The sequence below is a fragment of the Vulpes vulpes genome, chromosome 9 (genome assembly GCF_048418805.1).
Source record: "Vulpes vulpes isolate BD-2025 chromosome 9, VulVul3, whole genome shotgun sequence".
Taxonomy (NCBI): domain Eukaryota; kingdom Metazoa; phylum Chordata; class Mammalia; order Carnivora; family Canidae; genus Vulpes; species Vulpes vulpes.
Window position 1 is genome coordinate 38,883,860 of NC_132788.1, and position 27,074 is coordinate 38,910,933.

Sequence of the window (27,074 nt, forward strand, 5' to 3'; positions counted from 1 at the left end):
ACAGAAAGGTTTAAAGAGTGAAACCTATGGCTGTTAACCTTCTTACTCTCTCTCTCTCTGGGTAAACTGAGAGATGAAAACAGCCTTTGTATAGTGTGGAAGGAGGTTTTCTTTTTCTTATTTTCTTTACAATATTTTTTGACCTTGTTCCACTGCAAAATAAGTCCAACTTGGCTTGGAGCAGAGCCCCACAGATGGAAAATAGTAGAGAGACAGTAAATAAAATATAAATGGCAAGGTTACCACTTGTAGCTTGATGTTACTGGGATTGTATGCTGTATCCCATTTTATTTAAGGAGAAATAAACTTCATATTAATGAAGTTGGCAGATGATCCCAAATCAGAGGAGATTTCAAAAACCTGGAAGGACAGAAATATTATAATTATACCTTTAGGAGATTAAAAATATGGGCAGGAAATAACAAAATGAGATACAGCTTGGAAAATGCATACTCATACAACTGGGGAAAAATAATGTGAAATGCAGAATCCAAGTGAATAGAAGAAATGTGTACTAAAATGCCAAAGAATAGCAATCTTTGGAAGTATCCACTGGACCCCCACAATATACTATGGTGGACAGGCCATTAGGGGCCACCTACGTTGCTCATCCTCAATAAAGAGATGGCTTGTTTTGTAGAAAAGATAACCAGCAGTGTTTATTTTGGTTTCCATAATTTTCCCTGTTGAAGAGCTAAGAAGACTAGAAGGCGGTCATTGGTAGAAAGTGACATAACACCAGGGAGGATAGGAATATAACAGCAGAAGTGAGGAAAATCTAAAATGAGACTATGATAGTGAGGTTGATCAAAATAGATGGACCACAAGGAAACCTAGGAGGCAAAATCAGGTTGAAGATCCAAGGGGGAGGCAAGAGAAGTTGTAGATTGCTTCATCACTGGAGCTTGGCAGAGTGGATGGTCATTGTAATACCCACAAAAGGGATTATAGCAAGCAAGTCCAAGTTGACACGAGAGACAATGAATCTCCTATTTGTTGATTTGTAGAAGCTAAAGAGATACTCAACTAAAGGAGTTTCTAGTATACAAATAGATGTTTAGTCCAACTGGATTATCTGTAAGCTAATTTGCTGTGTCAGTGGTTGATATAAAATGTCAATATATCATGTAGACCTTTAGATTTTATCCTAGAAGGCTGAAAAATGTGAGAATCTCAGACACCTTGCCAAAACAAGAAAGCCAATCTTTAAGTATTCCTTTTTGTCCATAAGTCTGTACTTATTCACCTGTCTTATAACTATAGTAAATCTATTTTAAAAATCAGACATTTACACCACATAGTTTTTCAAAACTACATAATAAAATAATTTCTTAAGGATAAAATGAGTTCTCATATTTTAGTTTTTCTGAAAAAAGTTTAAAAATCAACTAATTCTAGAAAACCATGGAAATTTGGATGAGTATTAGATATAATTTTAACGTTCTAAGACTGCTGATGAAGTGTGAAGTTGAAATAGATTGTTGCTTAGTGTCTCAAAATATTGGGAGTAATGGTCTCCCTTGGTAGTACTTAGCAGTTAATGAGCAGAGTATCGAGAATAGGAGTGTCCCTAAGACAGCTGAATCATACACTCAAGCAAAATTTTAGTTCTTAAATTTAAAAGCTTAGAAAAGTTTAATTATTGATTCAACTAAAATGCAACTTCTGTGAAATGCCGGCTCAATGTTGTGACATGTGCAGGAAGGGCACTGGACCCAGGAATCAGGAGAATTGTTTTCTGAGGCTGGATCTGCCCCCTTGGATGTGTGACTCTGACAAGGCTCTGGAGATGCCTGAACCCGAGTCCACCATACCTGAGGACAGGTACCCACCTTCATTTCATTCTTTGTTGTAAATATTCAAGAGGTGTAGATGATTATTGATGGAAATTTCAGCAATCTTTCTTAGAGATATTTCTAAGAGTCAAATTGCTCAATGTGCATATGAGCTATATAAGATGAGGTACATATGTAAAGTACATTGTTAATGTCAGCAATGACTGACCATGTGACCAAAGCCGATAACAAGGAGGGACACACGTGTTTTGTCACCAGATAAGTTGTATGACAAGGTAGGGGCTAATTAGGAACCAAGGCTTTGACTTATTTAAGTACCCCCTACTTTTCTTATTGGTGATGAATCTTTGGACAATTATCCTGAGGAATATGCATTGGGACCTCATAACCTGGGTTTTTTAGAGCAGGTGGAATAAGCAGTGGTTTGGAAATGACCTTTTTAAGAGAAGGCCATTGCTCACTTTCTCTGTCTCAAGTATATGGAATGTGGGGCAATGTGTAGTGCACACAAGAGTTGTAGGGGGGGCTTTCCTGGGAGAGTCAAGTTCCTTTGGGAGGTGGAGGATTTTTGAAGAGGTGGAAGTTCTAGGGGTATTATGGGTTGAATTGTGTCTCTCATCCAGTAGGACTCCCCTTATATAAAAGGGAAGCTTGAACCCAGATACACAGCAAAAACACTCCAGTAAAGGTGGAGGCAGAAGTTGGGGTAATGTTTCCACAAGCCAAGGAATGCCAAAGATTGCTACCAAACCACCAGGAGCTGAGAGAGAAGCATGGAACAGGTTCTCCCTCACAGTCCTCAAAAGGAGCCTGCCAAGCCCTGATCTAAGACTTCTAGCCTCCAGAACTGTGAGACAATAAATTTTTCTGTTTTAAGCCAACCAATTTATGGCATTTTGTGGTGGTAGCCCTAGGAGATTAATACAAAAGAAGATGCTGTCACAAAGGAGAAATTCTTATAGGATTCTAACAGAGTGGTAGATGGTCAGGTCACAGGAAAGGAAGGAAGCACAGGGAATAAGCTCGATATAGAGGAGATAACAGGACTTGCTCCCATTGTGGGTGGCCACAAAGTCTGGGAACATTGCTTTGCTTTTACATATGGAATTTACCAGTCACATTTTTCATTTGTAATGGTGGAAGTTGCATCAGGTTTTGGCAGATGTGGGACTGGAAAGGCTTAGAGAAACATCAGACAAATGTGTCTTGAGGTGTCAAGCAGCACCACTGAAAGAGTTCTGCAGTGATTTGTTCTGAAGCTTTCAACAAGTTGATCAATTTCATCCACTTCACCTGTTGCTGAGTTTTTCTGAACCTTAGCAAGAATGCTAATTAGTTATGAAAACCTATATTGATGAATGAGGTGAAGGTCCTTTGAGGAACGTGTACACCATCAGTTAACAGTTGATTTATTCGTTGGTGGAATGTCCTTGGAAAGCATATTGCAGGTTATGAGGGAAGTTTTTGAAATGTTGTAGGATGTAAGTTAATCCTGTGACTACATCTATTACTTATGAAATAAAAAGTATACGTTATCTTTTAATATAGGAGAAACTTTTAAAGTCATTAATTATCTTCTATTATGGCTCTGGTTTAGTAATTTTTATAAACCACCATCCTCCAGTATGTGCCTTGATCCTGGGAGTGGGTAAAGACTGCAGTCCATCCACCCCAAGTATGAATTTTCTCGGGCAATTGCCCAATTCTTTCTGGTTCCTCAGCTTATAAAGCGCTATGAAGGCAGTAGATGTTATTTAACCCTGAAGCTGGAGGTAGAATATTTTTTTTCATTCTCATCTGTCTTTACCCATAGTAAAATAGATGGTGATACTTGCATTCGTCCTCCTGCTTGCTCTTTCCTGCCTCCGCTCCATGTGTGCATCAGCCAAATATGCAGGTTTGTGGGGTCAGAGATGCTAGTGGGAAATGCATGCTGTACATACAAATGAGGTTTGGGACATTTCATTTAGAATGCACTTTCCTTGGTTCTTTTGAAAGGACTAAGATGGAGAAAGGGCAGAGCTTCATTTTTATACACATGGTTTCATATTTTGAGAGTATGAGATCATTTCAGTTCCGTCGGTGATATTAACAATTAGGAAATCATAGCAAGCTGATAATTACACTGAGAATCCAGATGTGAATCCAGCTCAGCTGTGTCCTTATTATGTGACCTTGGTTAGAAAACTCAAAAGCCACTGTGGTGACAGTAACCGGTCCCAGACAGTATTTGTAATAACACGCTTCTTACAAGGCATGCCGTAAAACTAAAAGTGAGTTCCTCCAGAGGGAAATACTGGAGCGTTCTTATACTTTGGAGAAAAGTATAATGATTTCTGGTTGTATTATATGATTGAGAGGAGTATATGTAGGAGAGCACTAGAGTAAGGGACCCACCTGCTCTGATTTGGCTTTGGAATTGTAGCTATTAGGTGGGAGTATTGATAGTACATAATTCACTTCCCTACTTGTTTCCCTGAGGCTAATGACAAGCCATGTGCCTTATGCTGTAAGCTGATTGATGTCAATGGGAAGTGTCATACTCAGGTGACAGAGAAGCCAGCCTAGAATTTAAAGTAAACTGTACAATTAACTTGTCTTTCTTTATATTCTGTTCCGGTTCTAAAAACCTGATACAAGATGTTGGCATTTGATCTGGCATCATTTTCAGAACTATCTCATGAGCACTTAGAATATCTCATTTGCTTTAGGCCATCTCTGCTCTGAACTCCATATCTGCCCTGTGACTGAGTGTAGAATTTTCCTGGGGACTAGGGATATGCGGGGGAGTATACATATAGGGGGTAAATATGAATTCAGCCAAGATACAGTCGATACAACAATAGCATAATGTGGTCATATTTAAGGAATGAAATTAATATCGCATGAATGAAATAAGTGTCAGGATTATGCTAATGCTACTAGAACTTTATTATTTATGCTTTTTAAAAATAAGATGATTTTTAAGCAGATACACACCTACGTTTCATCCTCTAGTTTAGTTTTCTAGGGTTATTGTGTGTGTCTCTGTGTGTGTGTGTGCACATGCCAATAATGGTATCTTATTAAAAGAGAAATAGTATAAGAATAGATTTCCCTGGGTTTGACAGAATGCTAAATATATGGCTGACTAAATCTTACATTTGTGCCCTATATTGTCTTCACCATACTCTGGATACCTTAGGGGGTGACTTCTCATCCTTCTCCTATGAACCTTTATAAAAATGGCATTCAATACCCACAAGGATCCTCCCTTGCAAATACTCTTTGGAAAAGACTTTGAAATCCAGATAATGAATTTGTATTCCTTATTTTTCCGGCTGAAATTGGCATGCTCAATAACATTCTCAATGAGCTAATAGTAAAAGCCCACTCAAGACTAAAAACCTAAAAACGAACAAAAACCCCAGTGATAACAAGAAGGGCTTGTGCAGAGCATTCAGGCGGTTGGAATTTACATACTGAAAGAAACTTAGTGCAGAATGGATGACGGGGCTTGGGCAACTTTCTTGGTTATTGAACCTGGGAAATAGGAAGGGGGTAGCACACAGGGAAATAAGTAATGAAGCTTTTAAAAGAATTTGAATTTGAACTAGGGGTTATTATGGTCCCTTTTTTTTACATGTAATGATCTCTTTTTTAAGGAAACTATTTGAGGTTACCCTGTATACTAGAGTAGCACAAATATCTGTGAAATTTCATTGTGGTCAGAAAAAAAAATTAACCCAGGTTGAGTCGATAATGTACCCAGCTCATTTGTTGGGGATCTGATGATCAGGTACTGAAATGGAACTTTACCAGCATGATCTCTCTCCTGGACAGATGTTATATATGCCTCCATAACATTTCCTCAATAGCTAAAAATCTGACCGAATATTCCAGCTGAAGAGTGTTTAGAGAGAAGTACATTTAACACTGAGCTGTATAAACAGGTCGGAGTGAAAGCGTTTTTTGTTTTTTTTTTAACAACCAGAGTCAAAATCACTGTGGAGCAATTCATAAGCATTTTTTAATTCTACATTTTGATGTTGTGGTATCATCTCCAGCTTTTCTGCCTGTGCTTTCAAAATACCCCTGTGACCAGAGCTTCCTAGATAGGATGTCTGGTTCCAGCTGGGGGATCCCAGAGCCCACCGAGGCTCGTGTTCACTCGCACTATGGTCCTTTACTTCCCCTGTAAAATGAGACCCTCCTTCCTTGTGTTTTCTGATCCTACCCAGGAGTCTTTCAAGTATTTTTTTTTAACAAGGGAAGGTGTTACCATCTTTGAGAGGACTTAGAATTGTGATTTTTGTGTTTCTGTATGTACAGAAGAGATCAGAAATGGGGATCAGTCGAAACATACTTCAACTACAACCCATTTATCCTCTCTATTAGGAGTAATAAGGGATCAGAGCCTATTAGAGCCAGAGTGAGTAGGAAAACATACTTATATGTCTGTGTTCTTTGGGCTCATCTGTCCTCATAAGAGGGAAAGAATTGTGGGAAGGTCAGGAGAAGAGTTGGCTCTCAGGTTTGTATTTCCCAATTTTTGTGGTGTTTTCACACACAAGTTTTAAAAACATTGAAGGGATTCAATTTTCATTTTTTGGCAGAAGTAGTAAAGGGTATCATAATGTCTTCCACATACCGGAGAACCTTTGCTGAACAATCTTTGCCCTTAAGGCTGCTTGTGAAGGAGCCCTTAAGATACAGGGAGATCAGTATGAAAATAGAGGAGATGAGCCCCAAACATGGAGGGGCAATTCACCACATAGGGTTGCATTCTACACAGAGGGAATGCTCTGCAAAAAAACCAGCATAGACTAGAGAGGGAGGTAATATGGTGGTAGTGTTTAAAGATTTATACTTTATATATACTACACCAGTTAGTCTTAAAATCCTACAAGGCATGCACCATCATCCCCATTTTATAGATTAGGAAAGGATAGTAGGGAATAGCCCCAAACACACCCGTAAATTCATTAAGATAATATTGAATTACCTAAGAAATGTTCCTTGGGGATCTAAAATTAGAAAATTGTGACTTTTCAGCAAGATGACATTTTTAGCTGGGTTGATTCAGTTATTTTTCTACAAGCATATATAAATTAAGTTTTTTTTTTTTTACAAACTAAAATAGTTTCTTACGAATACATTCATTGGGTTTTTAAAAAACTGATTCAGAAAATCTGAAGGTTAACTACTAACATATTTGTGGTTCATTCTGATTTGAGAGTCAAGTTTTAAATTCCAGTTAAAAAAATCAAGTAAAAATACATTCGTATTATATTTTGACTCTGTTTTCAAAACAGTCTGTATAGATATTATTGAACATTGTGAATGGGCTAAATAATTAAGCAAATCTCAGAGAAGGTATTTTTCGATGAAAGGAGGTGTTAAGATTTTTCCCTGTGCTATTCCATGTGGAAGATTTTTCAACAGACTGGTCAGATTTCTGCCAAACTGTGTTGAGGGTTCTTAAGGACTGACCTGATTTTTCTCCTCACTACACAACTAAATTTTCTTAAGCTTTTGGAACATTTTTCTGTCTTAAATGTTATATAAACTCTTCAGTTTGATCATTGAATGAAATGTTATGACATTTAAGGGGAAAAAATCCTATAAGCATTAATCAATGTAAGATATTTGTTGCTTTTTCATTCGACCCCAACGAGCTTTCATCGTGACATACACCATCCTGGAGGCATCGTCTGCTTGTTTAATTGTTTAGTACAGAACGTGGTTTGATCTCTTTCTTGTGCTTTCAGTACTGGTAAATTAATCAAAAGAAGTTACTGCTCTGCTGGGCATTAGCATGGGTTTAGATGTTTCTGCTTTAGGGCCTGTTCATCAACGAAAATGCTTTTAAGACCCAAATGGAGAGTAAACAGTCACATTGCGGCTGCTTTGAGGTGAGCCATTACTTGTGACCCGCTTACATTTGGGAAGGGGCCTGTTTGTATTAGCAGCTATGCTGGTTTGGGTTGTAGCATTTTCAAAATGTCTTTTTTCTCCTCTTTATTATAATGTTTTTAGCATTCGCAAAGAGCCACCCCTACCATCATTACTGCACATGCACACCACAGGCATTTCTATCTCAATATATGGAAATATGGAAATCAAAATGGGGAAAGCCAGTTTGGTCCTATGCCAAAATTTCTATGAAGTTTGAAATCTGAAATACATGGAGGAGAATCAATGTTTGTCATTAGAGGACAATGAACTTACAATGCCAACTAAGAGGTTCTAAGAGCAGTTCTTATCAACAGAAAAGTGTAGTTGGGTTTTTTGTTTCCATTAGATGTTGACACTGTTATTATCATTGGGACTATTTATGCCATGCATTGTACTAGGCACCAAGAATACACAAGAAGATAGTCTTTGGTTTCCAGGAATTAGTCCCTTGACGCATAAATGGTCATTTCAGGATGATGAAGTGAGTGTGCTGCTTAAGGGATTAACCGGGGGGCTCCAGAACATAGGGGAGACTGGCTAAGTTAGTTGGTGGGGTTAGGAGAGACCTCTCCCAAGGAGAAAGTGACTTTGAAGCCAGTCTTCAAAATGGAGTAGAAGTTAGCGGAGGGGAGAGATAAAGAGTTGGAGGAGGATTTGTCAGGAGGAAAGGCAGGGCTGTAGGACCATGAGTGGTTAGGGGATGGGGCATGGGCATTGTCAGAGAGGCAGAGTCTGGAAAGGAGCCTCGTTAGGCACAGGGTGCTCAGGAAACCTCTTTTTTAAAGAAATGAGTTTGGAGAAATAAATGGGGAAATTATGTGTTTGAATTATTAGTTTACTTTGCAGCCCAAATGTGGAAGAGGCTCAGAAAACCAGAAAATAAAGTTTAGGCATACACAGGAAAACAGACAATTCTAGATATGGACATAGTGCTCCCCTCAGAGTCCATTACTATTAAGTGTTTTTAGCAGCTTTGTTGAGGTATGATGCATATTCTAAAATGGCACATACTTAATGTGTACAATTTGATGTTTGGACAAATGCAAACACCCATGAAACCATCACCACGGTAAAAATAATGGACATATACCCATAACCTCCTAAAGTGTGATCAGGAAGGCTCTGGAATGGTATCTACTAAGCTTAGGCTTGTTCCTGGAGGGAGGACCCTGAGGAATTCAAGAAAGTGCAGTAGGAAGAGTGGCCTTATGAGTAGGGCAAGGCTACAGTGTGGACAGGAGTGGAGACCAACAAACCCATGGTATTTCTTCAAATTTTCTTTAATAATGAAAAGGAAATTAAGACAGTTCTGATCATTACTGAAAAGAATGAATTACTTAAGGTAACTGTGATATTGTCTCTTTCGTTTCTGATCAGTGACATCTAAGTTTACTTTTAAAATAATTATTGATGTGTACAAAGAGCTCCTCCTCATATACATAGAATTTCTTTTTTGAAACAGTTACCCTGGAGAACCATAAGAAGTCCTTTGGGGATTATATTGGCAGTCTGGTGGAGTAATGTAGTAGCAACATAAGGTCTCAAAGGGTATTTAATCAGCTTTTGTTTTTAAGAACTTATTTGCTTTCTCAGTATAATAGCAGTACCTATTTTCACTGTGAAACAGAATAAAAATGAAAGACTAATTCTAAATCCGTTCTTGTCAGAGAAAACTACTTTGAATCATTTTCTCCTGCACTTTTATCTCTGCATGCCCACGTCTATTTAGTGCATGTCCCACATGGACACCACTGTACGTGCAATCTCTCAGCTTGCTGTCTTCGTTCAACAGTATACAGTGGATATGTGTCCATGGTCCATGGGTACATATTTTAGATCTATGGCATTCTTAGAGGCATTGTACTTACGGATGGTGCTCTTGGGGCTGTCTTAGGTCTAGCAGTTCATCTGTGGATCCGCTTACTTTCTTAGCATAAATTCTCTCTGTTAAATTGCCTATTCAGAAGTTATATATAGTCATATATATGTGCATAGTAGATTAGGGTGCTCATTTACTCACACATCAAGATGTGTATATTTGGTGTATTTAGTTGTTGGTGGTGTTTTTTTTGCTGTTGTTGTTGTTGTTTGTTGTTTTTTGGTGTATTTAGTTTTTGACAAACTCTGTTCAAGCTGTTCCTTTCTCTTGAATGACTCTTTTGTCTGGTTGACCCACCATCTCCTTCCATTCTCTTCGAACTAGCCCAGAGAAAGATATCTATGGTTTTTGTTTTATTTTGTTTTTCTGACTCACCACCTTTCACTGTGTCATTGGCTGCTTGCTTAAGTTCCAGCTGTCTTCATGTAATGTGCAGCTGGTTGGAGTGGTGCATAAATAGGTCTTAGTGCTCTTATGGGAGCACACAGTACCAGTCACAGCATGTGTAAAAACACTGTGTGAGCAACAGAGCAGGTAAATCTGGGAAGTGGCATCATAAACAGACGTGGATGATGCACATTGGGACTTGCAGACTGAGTGATGACACCCAGGGGCATGGCCCCTTGACTGTCTTTGGCTCCACCCATCCACATGTAGAAAACCATTTTTAGCTTACTCAGCCACCCAGCTCAGTACTGATTCATATGAATGTGGGCCAGACACTTCCTCTTATCCTTAATGAATACAGTGCTCTGCCTTTTAGAGCACTGTGTTAGCTATAAATTTGGAGACTCATTCTAATGGGGAAAGAGTTTCCACAAATATTGTCTGAGTGCCAGCCATGTGCCAGGTCTTGAGGTGAACATTGGGGTATGTTGCAAATCAACGAATGTGGTGTGCTGACCTTCGTGGGGGGATCACAGAGGAAAAATTATCCTCTGCGTGGAGGAGGGATGGTCTCTGTGATGATGTTTCCCAGCTTCTGTCTCAGAGACATGCTGTCACGAGAACCGGCAGCCCTGCAAGACTCACGCAGTAACATTCTGGAGTGAAGCATCTCCCTGACTTGACTGTGTGAAGGGTCTCCTTTGCCACTGTGCTTGGTAGCTGGGTGAGAAGAAAAAAGAGAAGAAAAGAGAAGAGAAGAGAAGAGAAGAGAAGAGAAGAGAAGAGAAGAGAAGAGAAGAGAAGAGGAAGAGAAAAGAAAAAAAAAAAAGAAAAGAACCACCTGCATCAACACTTAGCTCTCAAAGTTAAAGAAAAGTCTGTTTGCTTAGTTAACATAGCATCTAGAAGAAATAGGGAATGGCTATTTTTTAATTACCATTAAAGTGTATTAAGCCAGCCTTCGTGCATATTTTTCTCTCCTTCAGTCACTCAAGGACTTGAAAAAAGAAATTGCTTCCCTTGCAGTCAGCATCACGTGTATATGACTTACTCCAAGAACCATTAGACACACTGCCGATACCATTTGACTCCATCAAGATTGAGAGCCTCCAGTTTATCACTGTAGTACCTAAAAAGCGTTAGGCTAGTGTTACAAATCTAATTTAATTGCCAATGCATTTATATTGGTTAACTAGTATGCTGCAGTCTATGTGGCTGGATTATTTAATATATTTTTCTTTGTTCTATTAATGACCTGGACTTCATTACCTGCCAATAAAGAGTTCCAGAATGTACAAAGAAAGCTGACAAGGAGTATTGGTGGCTTATTAAACTAACTGGCCCTGACCTCTTATCGCTTTACTACTGCTCAGATTATCAGAGAATAAGTCAAACAGAACATGCTCATTGCCATGCTCACTGCCTAGACCCATCAGACCATTATCTTTTCAGGGAGCAGTGGCCTTCTATTTGCTTCTTAGGAAAGTTTCAACTTTAAACATTTCAAATGGAAAAAACTCTATGTGATTTTTTTTTTTTAGCTTTTAGTAATCTGATTGAATGGGGTTACAGCTAGCTTCTTAAAAATCAGCCAAAGCAAACAAACAAAAAAAAAATCAGCCAAAACTATCTTTTCAATAATGTTGAGAAATACTTTTCTTTGAGTAAAAGTTAATATGTACAATTTTAAAAGAACTTTACCTAGAGGTTTGGAGCTCACATAAACCCTAGGTAAGTGAATGTCTCAAAGAATTGGCTGATGTCAAAAAGTAGGCAGAGAAATCATAGCTTTAAATTTTGTGCAGATGAAATATAAACAAGTGCAAATTTTAATTTAATTATTTTGTAATATTATCATTTAAGAGATAAAGTGCTTTTTAGATTTTATTTTTTTACTATAACAACAGATCATCTGTGATGTGATGCTGACTGAAAATGGTCATCTGTTGGAAGGGCTAGTTATGTTTTTGACTTATTCATTGGTGTTATTTTACATGGGTATGCTTGTTTGAAATTTGTCTTCTATCAATTTCTATACCTTTTCTTTGGGAAGAGTAAAATGGATTATAGACTTCCATTTTATTAATTTTATCCCTATTGGGTTGTTTTCTGTTTTGTTTCACTTCGAGAGACAAGAGGAAGAGGAAAAACTGTTTCTAGTACATGAATGAGAATCATACTTCCATGTTTGATACTGTTTGAGGGGGGATCATGCTTGTGGTGGTGGTGTTTGTAACGTCTTCTGATAAACAGCTGACATGAGTTTATGGTATGAGGGTAGACAAAGCTAATTACACAGTTCTAATTATTCAAAAAAAAACCTCTAATATTATTACAACTCCATCTTCAGAGGTAGGCTTTCCCCAGTTTAACTCCCAACTTCACCTAGGGACAAAGCTTCTGAGAATGATGTGTTGACCATTATTCTCTGTTCCCATTTGCTTGCTGCTCTAAGCCTCTGTGTGCTCCATTTCCCTCCCAGCATCTAGCAGAACTGCTTCAATTATTTCTGCAATGTGATCCGTGGAGGTAAACTTAGCAGTAGCCATTGTGCACTGAGCACTTTGTTGGATGTATGGACAAGTAAAAACTGAAGACATAATCTTTACCCTGCAAGAACTCACAGTCTCATTTTGTTTACACACATTCATATTCAGTATGTATGAATATTAGTGTGAATCAGTATGCAATTTAACAGTTTTGGATATAAAGAAATTATGTTAAATTATATGTGAAAACAATCTGATACAGGACTTTAAGGGAGTTGGTGGTAAATTCAAATAGGGACACATGAGCCAAAATGTTCTTCTCTGCTGTTTCTCATCCCACCTCCATCCAGAAATCCTGGGAGGCTCTGAAGCCAGTAACTTAGGGGAGGACCTTACTAGCCAGCACAGGCATGAAGCCTGGATGGTGTCCTCAATGGGAGAGGTGATGAAGGGTGGTTGGCATTTAGCCAAGAGTCAGGTAGAAGCTAAGATGTGGGGTTTTTTCCCCCATCTTTCAAAATGCTTCCTCACCTTCAACATTTATTCGGTCTTCATGACTATCATGTGAGGCATGTGGCAGTGGCGAGACCTTCAAGCTAAAAGCAAGAACCTGATCCTTCAGGTAACTTTGTGGGGCTCTTAGAGTGTTGGGTGTAGATGATCCCTTGCCTGTGCTGTGTTCCCCAGCCTGGCCTGGCCCAGTGCCTGATTGCTCAGCAGAACTCTGTGAGCTTCTCTAGTGAGTGTTTGTACAGTAGCAGAGTGGCTGAGCAGAGAGACCCTGGGTGAGAGAGCTGCGGTTAGGCACTGTCTTGGCCACTTGTTGGGTTCTTTGACCTTGGGCACACTGTGTCAACCTCTTTGAGCCTAGTTTTCTTGCCCTTGAGTTGGTCAGGATGACACCACTGATTTCTCAGAGTCAAAGTGAGAATTAAATTAGCTAGTGCATGAAGGGTGATTACCTCGGTTACTGATGAATAGGTAATGTGTGTTAAATCAGCACTTGCTGCTGCTGCTCCTTTATTATTATTATTTATTATTATTTTTTTATTTTTATTTATTATTTTATTTTATTTTATATATTATTTATTTTATATATTATTTATTATATATTATATTTATTATTTTATTTTTATTAATAATAATAATAAAAGAATAAAATATTTTTGCTTTCAGCCTAAAAGTATAGGTTTTTTTTTTTAAGATTTATTTATTTATTCATGAGAAACACAGGCAGAAACACAGGCAGAGGGTTTCCCTTTCTGCAGGGAGCCAATGCAGGACTTGATTCTGGATCCCAGGATCATGACCTGAGCCAAAGGCAGACACTCAACTGCTGAGCCCCGCAGGCATCCCAGAAAGTATAGGTTTTAATGCTTGCTTCGGCAGCACATAGACTAAAATTGGAAAAATACAGAGATTAGCATGGTCCCTGCATAAGGATGATACATAAATTTGTGAGGCATTCCATTTAAAAAAAGAAAAAGCAGTATATTTAGAGCTTAAGAAACATTAGAAATCTTCATTGGTGGTCACAGAGGAGAGAAAACAGAGCCAGGGAGGGTGAGCAGAGGCAAGGATGCCAGTTCTGCCCTATCTGTGGGTTCCTCTCACTTGAGGAATTCGAGCATTCTCCACCATCCCTCTGATCACACGTGGTCATTGTTCCTCTGATAACAAGTGGTCATCACCTGAATTATGTCTTCCCTTCTCCACAGCTCAAACTTGGAGCACACCGAAAACCTGAAATAGAACTAACTCAGGGATGGGGAAGATGAGAACTATTATTTTAAGAAGGGTAGAATTTTCTTAGCAACCCACAGGATCATAAAAGCTTTCCCCACGTGTAGGTTAGTATCACCTTGGACCACAGGCCACAGAATCTGGGTGTGGGCTGTATGATTGGGGGGCGGGAAGCAAGCTTTATTGGGCACAGTGCATGCTTTTATCACCAGTATGTCCCTGGAGCCCAAAGGAAGGCCTGGCATGCCTTTGTCACTTTGCCTTGGAAACTGGGTCACTCTAAGTGACTCTAAGTGATAGGTCATTTTGTTATATTGTTTAAAAAATTATGACACCAAGGGTATCACTACTTTAGATTCTTTCTATAGTATATACCAATGCAATTTAATGACGTACTATGCATTCGTGTGTGAGAAATAAAAGGAAAAGAGGATATTCACCCTAACTTTGTCTGCTATGACACTGCTTTAGCCTTTCCTATCATATTCCCTTAGTTGAGGCTCAGTTTGTTGATGACTCCTATTCTCAACTTGAGGGTGGGTATAATTGCAAGATTTGAGTATTTCTCACCTTCTGCATTGCATTTCTAGACTTTTATGCCTTCTGTATAAAGCTGGGAGCCCCTGCTAAAAGTGTTCCTGAAATGTCCCCTTGACTTCTCAGGTTTCTTGGCTGGAACTTTCTTCATTCTAAACTCCCCTCTGGTTGTAGATCTAATCCAAGCAGGCATGTGTGTAGCTAGCTCTGGTCTTGAGCTCCTCTACAAGCTCAGGATTGGGCTCTCTGCCCTGACAGCAATGTGATCTTGCTCTCTTGACCACTGCATGCCATTCAAAGTGAATGAGGCAGGTGTTGGTAGCACTGACCCCACCTACCAAACCACATAATTGGCAAACTTGATTTTTAGGTGGTGGCTGTTGCTTATAGGAGGTGGTAACATGGTAAACGTGGTAGTTAGTGTACTAATTGACTCTGAAAAGTGTAGCTACCAGGTGAACTTGAAGGTTGAGATTTGGGCTTTGAATAGGCATTGTAATGAACAAATACTTTAACCTTTCTTTTTCTTTGAGCAAAACTGAAAGATGATCATTATTCATTTAGTATGATAAGTATATTCTTGAACATGAAATACAAACAGTTAAAATTAAGAAGGAAGACAAGGAGAGCTATGTTTGAAGTCCAAAACAATAATTGAAAAATGGGTAATTCAACAGACATTTGTTTGTTACCTACCATATTTGATGCTATAGGTTTTAAAGATGAGTAATAGAAATCCCTAAAGCCAGGTAGCTAATAGCCTAATTGTGGAGACAGAAATACACAGCCAACCACATTTCAGACCAGACTTTATCCAAAGAAGTGTTACTATGGTAGTCTTAATCAATTAGAAGAGCAAGTTATAAATTAAGCTTGCAATAGATTAAGTTGACTACTCCTATACTTAGCTGTTATCATTAATTTCTCCTGTGGGTAGAGTGTCTTGGGGCTCGTGTTCTCTCCTAACATAGACCTTCATGTGATTGGTCACTGTGCCTATACTCACCCCTTCCTCACCCAGGCCCCCCTATCCCATCCACCTGATTTCTGTAGATCTTTCTCTGTCACTTTCCAGGACTTTAGCTGATGTATAGAACCAGTAGGAGTCATTTGCGTGTTCTTCTATGGCAATGGTAGAATGCTGATGCTTCCCCCACCCCCAATAGACTTTATTTTTTAGAACAGTTTTAGGTTCACAGCAAAACTGAGTGGAAGGTATAGAGATTTTTACAGCATGCACAGAGCTTCCCCCACTATCAACATCCCCCCATACAGTGGTACATTTGTTACAATCAGCGAACCTACATTGACATATCCTTATCACCCAGAGTCCATAGTTTTTTGTTTTTTTTTTTGAGTCCATAGTTTATATTAGAGTTCACTCTTGGTATATATTCTATGGGTTTGGACAAATGTACCCCCAGAAAAGCATTCTCATTTCCTGCTCTTGAGATCAAGAATTAGCAGCTTATTAAGTACAGGCTCTAGGTTTGAGTAGGAATATATGATTCTTAGAAGAAGGAGCTTTGTCTAACTTCTCTGCATTTCCACTCAACAAATTCCACTCTCAGATTTTCCAGTTTGAGAGAGTGGGGCACATGGTGTTTGTCACTGCCATCCCTGTGGCTTTTAAGGTTCTTGGTTGCTTGGGTTAGGCCTGGGGTAAAAGTCAAGAGGCAGACAGGCTGCCCCACTTTTTCTGGAGTACAGGTAGTTACAGTTTTGCTTATTTATTGGATTGGTAACCAGATGACCTTTGTGACAGGTGAAGGGCAGGTCTAATTAAAATCATTCTATTAAGCATCTTGGTCGTCATTTACTTTCAGTGGTGCATGAGCTCATGATGCTTGGTCCTGAAGGAGCCATAAGCTTGCTCTGAAATGTCAAAACTCAAAGCCTTCTCAGGTTTCATCTTGGTTCTATTTCCTATTCCCACCATCCCCACAGCAGAGGCCAGGCACGCTGTTTTGAAATACTAGTGAAATTTGCAGTGGAGAACAATAAATGTATGTTAACTCCAAGGAAGGCAGACACTCCTGAGAGAGTTTTGGGGGCTTTAATAAAGCATTTCAAGGAAGCAGAGTATCGAATTAATGCTTTTTGTGCTAAAAACATTAAGGTATTTAAATGTGTTATTCTAATCCCTGTTTCAGCCTGGGAACAGAAGGATCTAATATCTTTTATTTAAATCCCAGCCTTCCTAGTCTGGGCCCTTCTTTTCAGCCTAGTACAGGAAGAAACCGACTATAGCCAGTTGACTTCAGTGAATATAAACCTGTATGTAATTCACAACATACGACCTATTAAATTTTTACATCAAATGCGGTTACCCTGATCTTAATATATTCTATATCATTTAGTGGAGATGTTAGATTTTCAGAAGCTAGACTCCTGTCTGAGCGCCACTTTAATTGTTCTGTTTCCTGGACATGCAATAAAATTGTCATGGACACAAGTACAGATGCATAAATTCTGAACCCCCAAGTAGGGGATACTTATTTCAAAGTGAGCCCTTTCTAGTTGTGGAGTAAACTGATCTTGGGCAGACAGGGTGTCCTCCCTTTCTCAGAGAGCCACTCTGAAAGCCTCAGCTGCGCGGGCAGCATTTATGGCCAAAGCACAGGCAGGATCAGGTTATAAGGTTTTTGTTCAGTGAATAAAGAATATCAAGTTCCCTCACAGCTCACAACAGTATGATGGTTGATCTCTACCTCCTAGGTTGGATAGAAGAGAATGCTCACAGGACAGTGGAGGCAGTCAGCAGTCAAATAGTAATTAAGATCAGTGATAAATATATTGCCTCATCTTCAAATCCGTCATTAGGGTTTTACCCCCTTGAAAATTCTTGTTTGTTGAGATGTTTTCTAGATTTTGAAATCAAGATTTAGGGGCCATATAAAGGTGACTTCAGGTGACTAGAATATCTAATCATAAAATCATTCATATTTAAACTCTGGGTAATGCATCCAACATGAAAGTGTGGAATACTTTGAGTAAGACATTGGCAAGGTTGTTTTTCAAGGCTCGATACTAAAAGATAGGAAAATCAAGACCATATTTTGTGCAATCTGTGTGTGTATGAGTGTGTGTAACACTGAGATAATTAGTGACTCCTTAAGATTATAGTATTGTTAAATACTGTATGAGTCAAGCAAACCTTTTAAACAACAAGGAAATTATTACTAGTAATTGTTAATATATTGGTATAGTGGCAAATTTATATAAATCATACTTTTGAGGAGCTCTCACATTCTATCCCACTCCCAGCCTGTCTGGCTGCCCCTCCTTTTTCCTCCCCCTTTGTGATAGAGTGTGAAGGAGAGCTCACTCATCTCTCGTTTCTGAAAGTTGAGGTCTCTTCTGGAGTGTGGAAACATTTAACCTTAGTATTTTTTTAAGTGAATTCTTATACCATATTGAAAATAATCTTTATACTTTTAGGATGCTATGGAAATTTTAAGCTTTCTGCAACTTGAATTTAATAGATGCCCAAATATACATGTTAAATTCTAAAATGACTGTAGAATTACACCACCAAGATATAAAGCAAGATGATGACACAGCTACCTATTTGTCACCTCACCTGGCACAGGCAGACTTGTGACATTGTGCCAGCAACATGTATTCAACCTTCAGTACATCTGGGCTGTTCAGTTACTCAGCAGATCTTGTGGCATATTGGCCTGTATTTCTCTAGGATGGTTGGATCGTATCAGAGTTCATAGTTATTTCATGCAGATTTGTATCACCAATAATGAGATATAAGTCCATCATTTTACTCAGCCAGCAAGTTAAATGCCTATTCTCCTAGGCACTATGTTGAAAAGTTATTAATAGTACAAAGGTATATAGGTATTCAAGATTGTAATAGAAGGTAATTTTAGACTGAGTTGCCTGTGCAAGAAGCAAATATGTGGTGAGGTGCTTAAATATAAAGACTTTGTTTGGATGATTTGCATCGCCGGACATCACTGAGTCCATTTGAAAAGACTTGGTAAGCCAGTATGTGTTAAGCTCTCAAAGTACTTATGCAAGATGATATTCAGGGGCTGTTGGCTTATTGTAGTCAAAGCATTAGGATTGAAAGAGGCAGGGAGAAAAAAGTCCAGGCTTATGTAGTAGCCCTTCCCAAGAGAGCCCTATGTGAAGCCAAGGATTGTTGCCTGCTACATGTCATTAAGAGCTGTCACAAAAAGCCTATAATAAGCCTATAACGTTTTTAAGGATATTAGAAAACAGAATCAAGACCACTGGCATATTTGGTTAGGAAGTTTGCAGTGTCCATCCCCAGACCACGGGAATAGTGGGCTGTTTCTAACTCCTTTCCATGGATGATAACTTTAGATCTCACAGAGGCGCATATTGTTTTTATATTGCTTTCATTGTTTCCATCTGTGAACTGAAGAGATCTCTCAGAATTATACCCCAATAGCATTGTTCCCGTTTATATGAAAGTTAATGTATTTTTTTAAGATTTTGTTTATTTATTCAGGAGAGACACAGAGAGAAAGACAGAGATACAGGCAGAGGGAGAAGCAGATTCCCCTTAGGGAGCCCAGTGCGAGACTCCATCCAGGTCCCCGGGATCATGTCCTGGGCCTAAAGCAGACACTCAACTGCTGGGCCACCCAGGTGTCCCAAAGTTAATGTATTTTTAAGTAGAATTATATTTTTTCCTATTCTTCCTAATTATCGTTAGAGATATAATTAGTCTTAGAATCATGACTTTGGGAGTTAGTCACCATTTATTGAACATTTGCCATATAAATTGACTGGTTTAGCATTTAGGTTTAGCATGTTAAACCAGATGGGAAAGGAGGGGATGTAGATGGGGAGGGAAACAAGCACATCCCCCATAGTGGGTATAATCATTACACTGGACACATTGAGTTTATTGAAAGAGATGTACCTGCTAAATAATTCTGGGATCAATTCCTGAAACGTTGGTGTCCATGATATTCCTGCTTATGGTCTGTCATCTGTCTGCTCTTTTATGAGGCAGCTTTTTTTAATAAGGTAGTGGAAAGAATGGTAACATCAGTCATGAAGCATTTTGTAGGAAACCTCCCCTTTTATATTACCAACAAATGTGGTTTAAACTTTTCAAGGATGGAAAGAAATCCTTCCACAGGAGAACCTCCACAACATCTGAAATTTTGTAGGAAAAGCTGGGGTGGGATAGAACCCTTCACTGCTGAAGCAACCAAAGCCAGAGACGCTCATCCCTGAGAGTCTGTATGTTGCCCATTTAGCAACTAGGTGTATGGTGCTACCTTCTCAAACCCATTATCTCATGGGTGATTTTTTTCTCAGTAAACACTTAGTCTGTTTTTGAGAAGGTGTTCTGCTCCAGCCACAACCCTATGAGGCTGCCTCTTGGTCAGGAACTGAATTTTTAAAATAAAACCTGAACCACATCTTCAGTTACATCTTTGTGAGGCATTGAGACACTATCTTTTATGGCTTCTTCACATATAAGATAGCTCCTTTCTATGTGTACATTTTTATGAAGGAGCCCTTGAGTCTACCTGAGAACCACTGAGTGCGTGAGTTTAAATTTCACTTCTTTGTGCCTGTGGATTAGCTAGCCTCAGGTACCTATTGGGTTTGCCCAGACACACCCTTCTGCCACCCCCTCTCCCCTGCAACCTCCCATCTGCCACTCTGCTCTAGGGACTGTCCCAAGCTGCCAGCATGATCTGCTTTTGGAGCTAAGGCCTATGGTAAGATGCAGTTAAGACTGAGACATGAGATTAAATTTGAGAGTCACATATTTTGGGTCAGAGCACAGGGATAGAATGTTCCTGAAGGGTAAACTGTCCAGGAGGCCTGGACAACTGGCCCTGCGTCAATGCACTAAATGCGTCTAAGAACAGAGTCGGAGCAGGTGTTGGTCAGTTATAGAAGCACTTATTAAACAAATATGTAGGAAGTTTAATTGTTTTTAGATTTTATACCTCTATATTAGGTGTTCATATATCTATAAACTAAGATTTTTTTAAGATGTTGCAATCTTTGAAACATCTAGGATTATTTACTGCTATGAAAAAGTATATTTTAATTTTTTTAATGAAAGAATCTCTTTCATAAGGATGCTTTCTTTAAGTTAATGGGAAAATGGAAATTTACATAAATTAAATCATAGGTATTGGTTTCTGTATCATTAAAAAAATAAAAAATATAAATAAATAAACAAACTTACAAAATCCTGTAGACCATATTTTGGTTAGTACTTTCACCCTCTTATGTGGAACACTTAGATTGGAAGACTTTTATTTTATTTTATTTTTATTTTTATTTTTTAAAAGATTTTATTTATTCATGAGAGACACAGAGAGGGCGAGAGAGAGGCAGAGACACAGGCAGAGGGAGAAGCAGGCTCCATGCTGGAAGCCCGACGTGGGACTCGATCCCAGGTCTCCAGGATCACACCCCGGGCTGAAGGCGATGCTAAACCGCTGCACCACTGGGGCTGCCCCTTATTTTATTTTTTTAAGGATTGTATTCATCTGACACATGCGCACACACACACACACACACACACATTGCACAAGCAGGGGGAGCAACAGGCAGAGGGAGAGGGAGAAGCAGACTCCCTGCTAAGCAGAGAGCCCACCATGTCACTGGATCCCAGGACTCTGGGATCATGACCTGAGCTGGAGGCAGACACTTAACCAACTGAGCCACCCAGCCACCCCTGGAAGATTATTTTAAGTGAAATTACAACCTTATTTTGTACTTCCTAGATGTGAGTTAAAAGCAAAAAAGAACCTGTATATACAAAGCTTGAAAGAAGGGGATGAGATTCAGTGTTCCTGCTAATTATTCGATGTCGCTTTATGAGAATTTTGCATGTACCTTGTGCTATAATAAATGTAAGCCTAGCTAATTAAAACATTTGAACAAGAGAGATCTTGTGATCTTGTCCAAGTCAATGTTGGCTACTTCAGCGTTGTCCATAGGCAAGCAGCATTGTTAAATGTGCACTTCTGAATCAGAAGCTATATTTTTACAAGTTCTCTTAGGTGATTCTGATGCTCACTTAAAATTCGAGACTTATTGATTTAGGCGAATGGTCTTCATACTTCCTTTTCTGTCATAAAGACTTTCTATATGGAATAGAGAAGTTTGAGAGTCCAATTAGTAGATGTATTTAGTGAATCTGGTTAATGAGTAAGTGTTGTGGCTCTAGTTGAAGTTCTCTTGGATAGCCCTGGGTGGAGTTTCTTATGACTCCCTTGACTGAACTGAGTTTAGTCTACAAATCAGTAATAGAAGTCTACTCCTCTTTGACAAATGAGAGCTCTGAGACGGGAGGGGATTTACTTAACGTTTGCTCACATGATATTGCAAATTAGAATTTAGAAACTTATTCTGAGACTAGGGCTTTTGTAGATCAGATAAATTAATGCATGATCGTTAATTCTAGAAAAGTAGTTACCAAAGGTCCTACTTCAGCATTATATTTGAAATAATTTTAGAAAATAAGTTTTAAAATTTCAGGAACACAGGGGTTCCTGAGTGGCTCAGTCAGTGAAGTGTCCAATTCTTGGTTTCAGCTCAGATCATGATCTCGGGGTTGTGAGATCAAGCCCCACGTGGTGCTCTGCTCTCATTGTGGAGCCTACTTAAGATTCTCTCTGTCTTTCCCTCAGCTCCCCCATCCCCCATGCTTGGTGTCTCTTTCTTTCTCTCTCGAATAAACAAGTAAATCTTTAAAAAATTTCAGGTACACATATCCCATAAAATTATATTCTCCAGGACTCTGAATTTTTTCAAGTCTCAAGAGGAAAACTTATTTTTTTGTGTTAGAATCTATTGTGTTAGCCAAAAAAGTAGGTAGAATATCTCTCCAGTTGATTAGAGATCTTTGATTTTGTGTTTTTATTCATAAAGCACTAAAACAGGTTATAGAACTGTCCCAAGTGCCTAGCTTAACTCAGATGTGGTCTGGAATTCTTATTTTATAGGGTAAATGTATTATATGCTGGGAATATTTAAGTGTGGCATGTGATTCCAGGTTACAAATTAAGATTAAAAAAGAGCTGGTTTGTGCTTCATGGCAACTTGGCATACTAAAATACTACGTATGGTTGAAGCGTAATGATGCCTATTCAGTTCTGTAGAAATTAGCTGTTGGACATCTGTTTTTGAACCCCTCGTGTGTGCTAGAATTATATTTTCTCAAGGCATCACAGCCGAGGGCATAATAAATCCTTGATGAGAATTTCATGCTTCTAAAATGCTGGGATATGACTCAGTTTATATACCCCAGTCAGGTTCTCTCTTTAGTCTTGCTTTTTGGGAAAAGGCAGCCTTTGGACTTTCAGAGATTTTGCTGCAGCAAGCCATCAGAACCATGACTCGATTTGCCAGAGATTCAAATCCCAGAGTGGTAGATGTATTGAGCATATTTGACTTGCTACTTGCTTGTTGGTTGGCTTATTGCTAAACCCCTTGACAAAATAGCAACATCTTTAACCTCAGAGAAAACCATGGATTTGTTCAGCAGCTTCTCCATTCTACCACCACAGCTCTTCCAACCTCCCATAGCACCATGTTCCCATGGTTGAACTTTCTGTCCTGTGGACTCCCCTCTTGCCCTGTAGACCTCCTGTTGCTCTACATCACTTCAGGCCACCTGATACAGAGACCAGCTTCCTCAATTACTGGGGTGGCATGTGGGATCTCAAGAAGTCACAGCCACAGGCTACCCAGTGCTATTTAAGTGTCGATCTACTATGCCCTGTGATATCTCAGTGGACACAGAATAAGAGTTCAAGATTAAATGGTGGTGAAGTTCTACTTCAACGCATGAATGATTGTACCTGAAGACTGAGCAATGTAACCAGGGAGAGAAGTGATCAACGCAGAGGTTCCCAGATCCTCTGCATTCACAGTACCCCAGTGTCTCAGTGATTCCTTTGCAAAGCCCCCAGGCCAAGAAATAATATGGAATAGTTTCTGTTAGGAAGGGGAGGTCAAACAATTTAAGAATTATTTATGTCCTAACAACTTAGCAGACATTTGAAACAATAATGCACGTAGCTGGAAAGAAATAATACTTTCTTTCATCCTTAAATAGCCATTATAACTTGCCAGTGCTATGGTATGTGCACCTGTTGAGCTTTGTACACCTTCTCAAACCATGGAGTAAGCATGAATGCTGCATCCCTCATTTCCTATTCCACGATGATTTTTCACAAGTTATTTGCTTTTTATCATAGCAACCATGAAAACTCAGTGTCACAAAGATGTGTCATAAAAAGGAATGTAGTTGGGTGCCTGGGTGGCACAATCAGTTAAGCATCTGACTCTTCGTTTCAGCTCAGGTCATGATCTCATGGTCATGAGATCGAGCCCTTTTTCCAGGCTCCATGTTCATCAGGGAGTCTGCTTGAGATTCTCTTTCTCTCTGCCCCTCCCTCTGCTCACTCTCTTTCTCAAATAAATAAATTAATTAAATCTCTTTTTTAAAAGAAATGTAGGGGAATCCCTGGGTGGCTCAGCAGTTTAGCGCCTGCCTTTGGCCCAGGGCGCAATCCTGGAGTCCCGGGATCGAGTTGCGCATCAGGCTCCTGGCATGGAGCCTGCTTCTCCCTCCTCCTATGTCTCTGCCTCTCTCTCTCTCTCTGTCTATCATGAATAAATAAATAAATCTTAAAAAAAAAAAAAGAGGAATGTAGGGGCACCTGGGTGGCTCAGTGATTGAGCATCTGCCTTTGGCTCAGGTCGTGATCCCGGAGTCCTGGGATCAAGTCTCATATCATGCTCCCTGCGGGGAGCCTGCCTGTGTCTGCCTGTGCCTCTGCCTGTCTTTCTGTGTCTCTAATGAATAAATAATAAAATCTTTAAAAAAAAAAAGGAATGTAGCATGATTTAACATTAAAACTATGAGCTACTTTGAGCTAATATGTTGTACTCCTAGCTGAGAAATGTTGCTGTATTTTGCTTGAATATCAATAATTTCCCCTTGCAGCACCCCAGGATACTTACTGGAGTGCTGGGATGCAGGGGTTAGATGGTATGCAGTTTTCAAATGTGTCCAAATTTTTTTTCCAGTAATCGAAGTTTTGCAGGTAGGGCAGGGGATAACATGTGTCTCATACTGGCAAGTTAACAATGATTTCACATAAATACATCAACCATCTCATGAGATTGGTGGTTCTCATTTTTCCAGTTTTATTCATGGAAAGACAAGAACTCAGAATTATTTCCTCTGTTTAAATAGCAGAGGGAACAGGAGAAGGTCATGCTCAGTTATGTCTTCTCCACACCATATTTGGCCTCTGCTTCTGTTGAGCTTAGAGATGAAATGGGAAATCACATTTGTGTAGCAGATTAGAATTGTGAGAGCTGTGTCTGCCAATCAGAAGTTTAATGAGAGCAGAGTGTCAAGGTCAGCCCTTGGCTCCAAGTAGCCCTGGTACAAATGTGGAAGGAAGAGCTACAGCAGTGTATGTTTAGGTGCCTGGAAGGTCAGTGATGGACAGAGTAAAGCTTTCAGTGATTTCATGTTAGGATACATTACAATAGGTGTAGTAATCTGTTCCAGGGAGATGGGGATTCTGTTCTATTCTGCTCTGCTTGTAGCTGTCTGGAAGATCATACTTGGAAGTTATTTGTAAGTTCTGAAGCATGCCTGTTAAATCATGGGTGAAAGACCTGGGACTATTTAGCTAGCAGACACTGAATTTTTAGAGGAAGGATGTGATAAGTGTCTTTCTTCCTTCCCTCCTTTCTTTTTAAGATTTTCTTTATTTATTTGAGAGCAAGAGAGAGAAAGAGAACAAGTGGTGGGGAGGGGCAAAGAAAGAGACAGACTCCCTGCTGAGCAGAAAGCTCAATGCAGGACTCTGTCCCAGGACCCTGAGATCATGACCTGAGCTGAAGGCAGATGCTTAACCAACTGACCCACCCGGTGCCCCTAAGGTATCTTTCTATTTCAGCCTTTCCAAGAGTTTGAAAGAAGAGTTATACTTGTTCTAGGTTAACCCAGAGGACGGAATTAGTACTTTGAAGTATGCTTAGTCTATCAACCACAAAAAAGTAATAATAATAATTTTTAGTGGTTGCAATTGCCCCAGGAGGCAGTAAATTCCCATTATTGAATATCACTGTGAAAAAGATAAAAAGAGATAGATCATTCAACATCTATCGTAAAGGCCTTTCAACCTGTAGATTCTGTTTTTCTAACTTGCTAATTTTTATTTCTTTGAGCAAAGGCTTCCAGGGTACCTGTGCTTTAAATTCAGTTTGCCATCTCACCAAACAGATAGGTCTGTAGGTTGGTAAAATTAAATGTAAGGTAAATTTTCAGTTTTTTTGTTGGAAACCAGTATTTTGAAGGTCAGAGGTCATATAAGAGGTCATAGTTGTACTGAGTCTTTGAATGTCTTTCTTCTAGTTTATTTTATTTTTTTTTATTTATGATAGGCACACAGTGAGAGAGAGAGAGAGAGAGAGAGGCAGAGACACAGGCAGAGGGAGAAGCAGGCTCCATGTACCGGGAGCCCGACGTGGGATTCGATCCCGGGTCTCCAGGATCGCGCCCCGGGCCAAAGGCAGGCGCCAAACCGCTGTGCCACCCAGGGATCCCTTTCTTCTAGTTTATAAGTACAGTATCTATATGGGTGCAGCCAGTATACCTCTGGGAAGCCTGGACAGGCCTTTTACTATGAGAGGGCACATGTACACACATGTGGTGTATGTGTATGTGCATGAGTGTGTTTTAGTTCTTCAAGAATTTACCTATAGGGATCCCTGGGTGGCTCAGTGGTTTAGCGCCTACCTTTGGCCCAGGGTGTGATCCTGGAGTCCAGGGATTGAGTCCCACGTCGGGCTCCCTGCATGGAGCCTGCTTCTCCCTCTGCCTGTGTCTCTACCTCTCCCTCTCTGTGCCTCTCATGAATAAATAAATACAATCTTAAAAAAAAAAAAAAGAATTTACCTATAAGTTTCCCAAAGTGACTGTCAGCTCACTGGTTCAGAATTTAAAACAAATCGGGCCTGAGGTACTAATAGTTTTCTCAAGTCATTGTATTATCATCTTATACTCTAAGCAGACACTTCATTATAATTAATTAACATTGCTAGGACACCTGGGTGGCTCAGTGGTTGAGCATCTGCCTTGAGCCAAGGGGGTCCTGGGATCCAGTCCCGCATTGGGTTCCCTGCAGGGAGCCTGCTTCTCCCTCTGCCTGTGTCTCTGCCTTTCTTTGTGTGTCTCTCATAAATAAATAAAATCTTGGAAAAGAAATAATTAATGTTACTGTGCTTTAGACCCCATAGATATATTGGGCCTTC

At 39.5% G+C, this 27,074-nt stretch overlaps 1 protein-coding gene and 1 non-coding gene across 8 annotated transcripts in view; both read left to right on the forward strand.

The window, feature by feature from the left end:
* The window catches only part of LOC112918518 (phospholipid-transporting ATPase IB), a 579,220-nt gene that overhangs the window by 318,799 nt on the left and 233,347 nt on the right, over nt 1-27,074 (forward strand). The window lies entirely within an intron of this gene.
* Nucleotides 13,862-13,965, forward strand: LOC112918715 (U6 spliceosomal RNA). The gene has a single exon (XR_003234749.1). It is a non-coding gene; the product is annotated as a U6 spliceosomal RNA (small nuclear RNA).